This window comes from Physella acuta, unplaced genomic scaffold (genome assembly GCF_028476545.2).
Source record: "Physella acuta isolate Inbredline_101_S28 unplaced genomic scaffold, ASM2847654v3 ptg001351l, whole genome shotgun sequence".
NCBI classification, from domain to species: domain Eukaryota; kingdom Metazoa; phylum Mollusca; class Gastropoda; family Physidae; genus Physella; species Physella acuta.
In genome coordinates, this window is record NW_026732866.1 from 357,501 (window position 1) to 366,213 (window position 8,713).

Genomic DNA, 8,713 nt, shown 5'->3' on the forward strand with positions numbered 1-8,713 from the left:
GTTTTGAGTGCATGATGTGGATGAATGAATTCGGATAAAGAAAATGTGGATGCTATGGTTGAAAAGATTTGGGTGAAAAAATTTGGATGAAAAGATTTAGATGAAAGGATTTTGATAAAATTTGTTGTCGCAAGGACTTTTAGGATAATGATTTAAAAACAAAACGGTTATTTAAATCAGATTTTCAATGAAAGGTATCGATTGAAACTGTATTTGATTAATCCGTTTGAACTAAAAGCGAGTTTGTAAAAGTTTGGACTAGTAAAGCTTGAGTAAATAAAAGTTTGGGCAAGTAATCGTTTATGTGAAAAAAAAATTGGCACACAAAAATTGGCACACAAAACTGTCAAGTCAACTGTGTTGTTTGTATCTAGTTGTCACATCAAAAACGTAGTCTATACATAGTTGTCATGTCAACAAATTAGTCTATACATAGTTGTCATGTCAACAAATTAGTCTATACATAGTTGTCATGACAACAAATTAGTTTATACATAGTTGTCATGTCAACAAATTAGTCTATACATAGTTGTCATGTCAACAAATTAGTCTATACATAGTTGTCATGACAACAAATTAGTTTATACATAGTTGTCATGTCAACAAATTAGTCTATACATAGTTGTCATGACAACAAATTAGTCTATACATAGTTGTCATGTCAACAAATTAGTCTATACATAGTTGTCATGACAACAAATTAGTCTATACATAGTTGTCATGACAACAAATTAGTCTATACATAGTTGTTATGACAACAAATCAGTCTATACATAGTTGTCATGACAACTGTTTTGTTTATATCTAGTTATCACGCCAACAAATTAGTCTATTTCAGCTTTTCATGGCAACTGATTATTCAAAAAATCTTTTTAAATTTAACGGCTCATTGTTATCCCTAAATACGGGAAATACTTTATGCTATAAATAGCAAACCCCGCTGCTCTCCTTGTCACATTAACGTACACATCAGGACGTTTGGGTGCCAGAACATCAGCCAAGGATATATTGAAGTGCTGGAGTTTTCCTTTAGTCTTCGTTGATCTTGTTCCTAAGTTACTGCTCCTAACTAAACCGAAAATATATAACTCTGATCAAACAGCATGTTGTAATTTCTTATCAGTTTTTAAACACGCACAAGTTGAAGGGATGTCTACCCAAGGCTTGATGTGAATAATTAATTTGACCAGAGTTAGCATGACACCGTTACCCATACATTTATAATTAGGTAGGTGTGAGTTGGGTGTGAGTGAGTGGGATGTGTGTGTGTCTGGGTAGTGGGGGGAGGGGGGTAATTGAAACTTCTAGATGTTGTACTGCCGTTGATTACTTGAAGCACGTACGAAATAGATTAACCAGATAATACAGGTAATGATGCATGTTTAAGATCAGTTTACTTGTATAAGTAAGCTATTCGCGATACTATGTAATCTTCTTCTTCTTCTTCGTTCTTAACTTTTTAGTGTTGGAAGGGATCGAGCTTTATCTGCCAGAGGGTTCGAACTCGTGACTCTTTTCGACACGACCACGCCTCCATCAAAATTAAGGATACGTGTCAACTGGTTATTTTAGCCTGCTTTTTCTTTTTGGATTTGCTACCATAGCCTTTGAACAAACTACAAGGCAGCAGTTGTTTGATTTTGGAGTTGTCTCTCCTAGAAGAGTGGCTGTCCCCAGCTAACTAGCCTTATCTGCCCGAGGGCACGAACTCGAGACTTTTCGTTTTAGCAACCATGAGCTTTACCGACTCGACCACGCCGACCACTATGTAATAAGAAAGCTCTATAGCCTAAACGATGAGAATCAGCATTGTCATCCTATCGACTAAGGGGCTCCACTCCTGTTTGATTTTGGAGTTTCCTCTCCAGCTATTAAGCATCATTTGCCCGAAGGTTCGAACTCGAGACTTGCATATGTTATATCATTATGATTAATCAAATATTCGGGTCACATTTTACTGTATATTCTGGCCACATTATACAACGAATTCAGACCATATTATACCATAAAGTAAGACAATAATATACCGCAAGTTCCGAACCCATTACATCATATATACTGACCATTTTATGCCATAAATTTTGCCCACGATATTCCACAAAATCTGACCAAAAGATGCTACATTTTCTTTCCAGTCTTGCCAGATTGAAACACGCACACACCTTTGCAAATTAAAAAAAAAACCTGGCTACGCCCCAGATTACTTAAACCCGTTCATCATCGATACCCATCCTCCAGGTTACAACCTCGACGTGACGACAACAAATGATTAAAATCGACCTGTATCGATCGGCCCAACCAATAAGAAAAACGCTGACAAAAACCTTGAACCAGAAGGATTTTAAAAACTGAAATTTCAAAAGTCGGAACGGAACAAAAAAAAAACGAGTCACTGTTTCTATAAACAGGGTGGGATGGGGTTGAACATTGAAAGGTCGATTTCACTTAGGAGCAGGGGTAGGGGTGTTGTGAGGGGGTGGGGGGATGATTGATCCTTATAGCATATTTCGATTATTCTAATATTTAAGCTGCATGAGGAATAAATTGTTTCGTTTAGAGTTCTTAATTGCGGCTTTTATTTTCCGTTAAATCATTGATGTCCGTGCATGAATCACTTCACAAATATTTGTTTAACAGGAGGGAAGGGGTGCGGGGGTGTTATCAAAGTGGGGGCTTAGAGGAGGGGGCTGGAAAGGAAGAGTGTGAAGGGGGGGGGGGGTAATATCAGAGTGGGGGGCTTGTGTGAGGGCTGACATGGCTGGGGCCACGGGCTAAATAAATGGGTGATGTTATGTGGTGTATTTAGTGCTGATGCTTAAACTGTTTGTTGTACTAAGGTGTAAACTATTGTTAATATTAAAGGTGTGTGGACACAAGTGACATGTTTAAAGTGAACAACAAATGAGAGACATATTTACATAGAACTGTGAATGGAAGACATATATCGACATAGTACATGAACGTTAGTTTTGTAAAAAAAAAATACAAACTAGGCTTTTTCATATGTAAACAAACATACAAACACACTTTCATTCACGTGATACACTCCCACTTACACTCATATACACACGCGCATGCGCACTAAACATACACATACATGCTCACAACACCATACAGTATGCAGACATATCCTGCATATCCACATACGTACTGGATACACACGGTCACGTATCCCCCTACTGTAACAAAACATTGTCTATTTATGCATCCACTGTGCCAATATTTTAACCGATTCGTCTCTTGGGAAAAGGGAAGCTAAAGAGGTCCGATTTGATGTAGGGGGGGGGGGAGAGAGAAGGGATCCAAGCCGACGTAAAGGGTGGGGGGTATGGGAGGGTGGGAACAGCATGGGACGGGTAAGATAAAGTACTTGGGAGGGGGGTGAGAGAGATACAATTCTTTCTGTCGTTAAATACAAGACGCTCTAACGCCTCCGCCGCCACAAGAAGATTAACCGATGCATATTTAATGATGTTTCTACAATTCTAATCCCCCTTGATTGCAGATAAAACCGTACACACTTCCGGCGGATAAGCCGCCATCTTCTGGTGCCATTTCACCTTCAGATATCAACTCTTTAAGTGCGCATTACGGTTAAACCCCGCATTTCCATTTTGACCGGAAAAAGGACATTTGCATTTTTTCTATCTCCGTCGGTCTTAGTAGTAACCGGATATCCGGTTCAACCGGTCTTTTACGAATTCAACCCGGAAAATTCTCAAAATGTTTGATATTTTACACCATATATATTCAACCTCATTTCTTTTTTTTTCTAAAGATATTAACAGTGTTTTCAAACATCTAAAAAAAATAAGAATAGCTGTTTTCATTTCTTAAGATATTTTTTTTTACAAAAAAAAGGAAAGTAACCAAGAAGGGAGACAACCTCGTGTTGACATTGATAAAGTGTATTCATTACGTCCCCTTATTGCATTTAGAATGGCTATCTGGCCCCACGCTTCGTAAAACACGGCCAACTCAAATTGCATTTTGCATTCTTTTTTTTTTTGTACTTGTGGTTTCGTATTTTGTGATCTTGGATTTTTTGGAGTCCTCTCCCTTTTCTAAAAAAATATTTAAAAGACTCCGTGGTCGAGACGATAGCGCCGTGGCAAACGGCAACGAATCAAATGTGAGGGGACGGTACCAATCAATCAATAAAAATATTGAATTTTGTTAAGGCCCCAACCTCCCCCTAACTCCAAGCACCCCTTGACTCCAAGCACCCCCTAACTCCAAGCACCCCTTGACTCCAAGCACCCCTTGTTACACCCCCTAAGACAAAGAGTCTCGACTAGAACTTCATGACACGCGTCCTATGACGTGAGAGCACCAGATAACCCCTGAAACACCGAGATCCCAGAACTTAGGGTTCCATGTGGGGTCGGTACCAGGTCTGAGGGGGGGGGGGGGGGGGGTTCTGCTGGCATAGTGAGAGGGAAGTCGGACGAGGTGAGGGGAGGGGGGGGTCGGACGTGGGGGGGGGGGGGGGTCGGACGTAGTGAGGGGAGTTGGAGGGGTCGGACTAAGTGAGGGGAGGGTAGGGGGGGGGGGTCGGACGTAGTGAGGGGGGAGTGGTCGGTCGGTTGAAGTGAGAGATGGGGGGGGGGGGGGTTGGACGTAGTGAGGGTGGGGGGGTCGGACGTAGTGAGGGTGGGGGTCGGACGTAGTAGGGGGGGAGTCGGATGAAGTGAGGGGAGGGGGTCGTACGTAGTGAGGGTGGGGGGTCGGACGTAGTGAGGGTGGGGGTCGGACGTAGTGGGGGGGGTCGGATGAAGTGAGGGGAGGAGGGGGGGGGGGGGGGGGGGTCGGACATAGTAAGGGGAGGGGAGGGGGGGGTCGTACGTAGTGAGGGAATGGGGGGGGATTGTCGGACGTAGTGAGTAGTGAGGGGAGGGGGGGGGGGGGGTCGGACGTATTGAAGGGGGGGGGTCGGACGTAGTGAGCAAGTCATACGTCTCTCTAGCCCATCTACCGTCGTGTCCAGTAGCTACGAAATGTAAAGCCCTTGACGTTTACCAGCATTGATTAATTAATAACAGCTAATTACACAACGCTAATCATTTATAGAGTAGGACTTCAATTACATAGAGTTAATTATTCACTAATTAATTACTACTAAATACACAAAACTAATTATTTATAAATGGGTTAATTACACAGAGATACTTTTTCAGTAATGGATGACGTCTAACGAAATCTAAACTAATTATTAATTAATTAATTGATACAATAACCGAAGCGAGTTTGTGTACACTTGGTTAAATAGATCAATACATAATTTACATTCTAGTAAGATGTTTACAAAATATACAAAACTATTCTAATCAACAGAAAAAATGTTGACCACTGAACAAACATACTTATGAACCAATAAACATACATACATACACACACACACACAAACACACTCACATATATATATGTATATATATATATATATATATATATATATATATATATATATATATATATATATATATATATATATATATATATATATATATATATATATATTGCTTAGACAATGGTAACATATATACATACACAGATAAAATGATGTGCGGTATTTACATCAGGCTATTTGTGGTGACAGCTGATGGGAGAGTATTTGTGTAGACAGAGAGAAAGGGAGATAATTTTTATGTATAAACAGAGACATGGAGAGATAATTTTTTGCGACACAGTAGGGGAGACTATTTGCGTAGACAAAATATGCGAGAGCAGAGAGAAAGGAAGATAATTTGTGTGGATAGACATAGAGAGAATACGAGATATTGTGTATAGACGGTGAGAAAACACGGATAAAGGTTGTGTTCAAATTGAGAGAGAGAGAGAGAGAGAGAGAGAGATGCGACAGAGGACAGAGGACGAAAAGAGGGGAGACAATTTGTGTGGATAGGGTCAGAGATGGGGGACAGTTTGAGGGAAGAGAGAAGGGGAGAGAAGTCATCAGGTGGGACCAATCAAATCTCTCAGGTCCCAAGGCGCCATCAAAGATTGATGGCTGGAATTTTTGTCTCAGCAACCCCAACCCTCGACTCAGCCTCGCTCATTAGCTGGAGAGTAATAGCACCAAAAATCTACATAGCCACACGACCACACAATCACATTGACACACATCCACAGAGTCATACGACTAAACAACCACACAACCACAAAGTTACAAAATTACTCGACCAAACAACCACCCTATTATATTGTCACTAATCACACAGCCACACAACTACACAACTATATTGTCACTAACCACACAGCCACACAACCACACAACTATATTGTCACTAACCACACAACCACACAACCACACAACTATATTGTCACTAATCACACAGCCACACAACCACACAACTATATTGTCACTAACCACACAGCCACACAACCACACAACTATATTATCACTAACCACACAGCCACACAACCACACAACTATATTGTCACTAACCACACAACCACACGACCACACAACTAGACAAACAAACAGCCACACAAACACACAAAAACACAGCCACACAAACACACAAAAACACAACCACACGCTCACACAACCACACAGCCACACAAAAACACAACCACACAAATTAACTCACAGCCACACAAACACATAACCACAACAGCCACACAACCGTAACTTCAAAGACACAACCACACAACCACACAACCACACAATCACACAACCACACAACCACACAGCCATACAACCACACAACCACACAACCACACAACCACACAACCACACAACCACACAACCACACAACCACACAACCACACAACCGTAACTTCAAGACACAACCACACAACCACACAACCACTCGACCACACAACCACACAACCACACAACCACTCGACCACACAACCATACAACTACACAATCACTCGACCACACAACCACACAACACTCGCTTTAACCTCGGTCAGAGACCAATTAAAAAATTAACAAATTAACTCACACCTGATTGACTTACAACAGCCACACACTTCACCACACCACACACCCACCTTGTATTTCCCACACATCCCACACATATCCCTCAAGCAATCCTCACACATCCCTCACTCCACGACAACCATACAAATACATTAGGCTGTTAGCACGTAAAAACCTCTCCTGTATATTGCCGCGCTATAAAAGACAGGATAATCAGCTTATTGGGATGAATTATGACAATGTCAGTTCTGCACACAAATGAGATGCATTATCATTATTATTTTAACGATCTGAATTATACAATAATGATGGCACAAAAAATAATGACATTACGGAGTGAACACTTCGTCATAACGAACTGGATAGATTGTATGTTCATTAGAATTATGCTTTGTGTGGTTCTATATTGTGTTTTTAAAATTAACTTTCAAGGCCCCACTCTTGTATTTATTAGCTTATTGGCTAGTGCGACATAATTTTAAATGATAATTTAACGTTAGCGATATTTAAAAGCTGTGTAAGTTGGGTACCGAACGTTTGATACTGTACGCCAGTGGGGGAGGAGAGAGGGCATAAACGACAGTTAAGAAAACATCGACGGGGGGATAAGTTTGTCGAGCTAACAGGCAGATGTGTGTTTAAGACGTGGCCGCGAGATGATTAAAACTCTGGCCAACTGAGTGGGGTTAACGGAAACAGATTGGATGTCTGACCCCGGTCTCATGGCGGTCTCGGGTTCCTTATTTTCGGAAAAAAATTATCTTCTGCCTCTACGCTTATTCCATAAATAGTTTTGTTTCTTCACTAATCTAATAAGTTGTCTTGTTTCTTAAATTATTACATATATTTATTTTCTCATTTTAATTTTTTTTTCTCATAAATAATTTTATTTCTTCACTAATTCAAGATATTGTTCCGTCTCTGAAATTATTACATGACATTTTTCTCTATTTAAAGCTTATTCCAAAAGTTCTAATCTCTTTTTTTATCTATTCCATAATCTAATTTCTCTTTCTTAATGGAGAAATTTCTTGGTGGGCCTCCAGAAAAATATCTTAGTGGGCCTCTGGGAATATATATTGGTGGGCCCCCAAGAACGGTGCTGTAATAGTGTTGGTGTTTTCATTTTTTTTTTTTTTGGTATTTTACCATTCCTCTAAACCAAGACGTATAATTCAGGCTCTAATGGAGAAATAATGCACAACTCAAATCTAAATTAGGGTTTGGAACCTTTTAAAAATTTTCCAAGCGCCTGGACACAGCCAAGTAAAATAACACCTACTCCCGACATTCAGTGTGCCACAACATTTATGTAAACAAATCAAGACTAGAGATATCTCTAGCTGACCGTGTTCAGTAGTGTGCCACAACATTTATGTAAACAAATCAAGTCTGGAGATATCGCTAGCTGATCGTGTTCAGTAGTGTGCCACAACATTTATGTAAACAAATCAAGACTAGAGATATCTCTAGCTGACCGTGTTCAGTAGTGTGCCACAACATTTATGTAAACAAATCAAGACTGGAAATATCGCTAGCTGACCGTGTTCAGTAGTGTGCCACAACATTTATGTAAACAAATCTAGACTGGAGATTCGCTAGCTGACCGTGTTCAGTAGTGTGCCACAACATTTATGTAAACAAATCAAGACTGGGGATATCGCTAGCTGACCGTGTTCAGTAGTGTGCCACAACATTTATGTAAACAAATCAAGACTGGAGATAACGCTAGCTGACCGTGTTCAGTAGTGTGCCACAACATTTATGTAAACAAATCTAGACTGG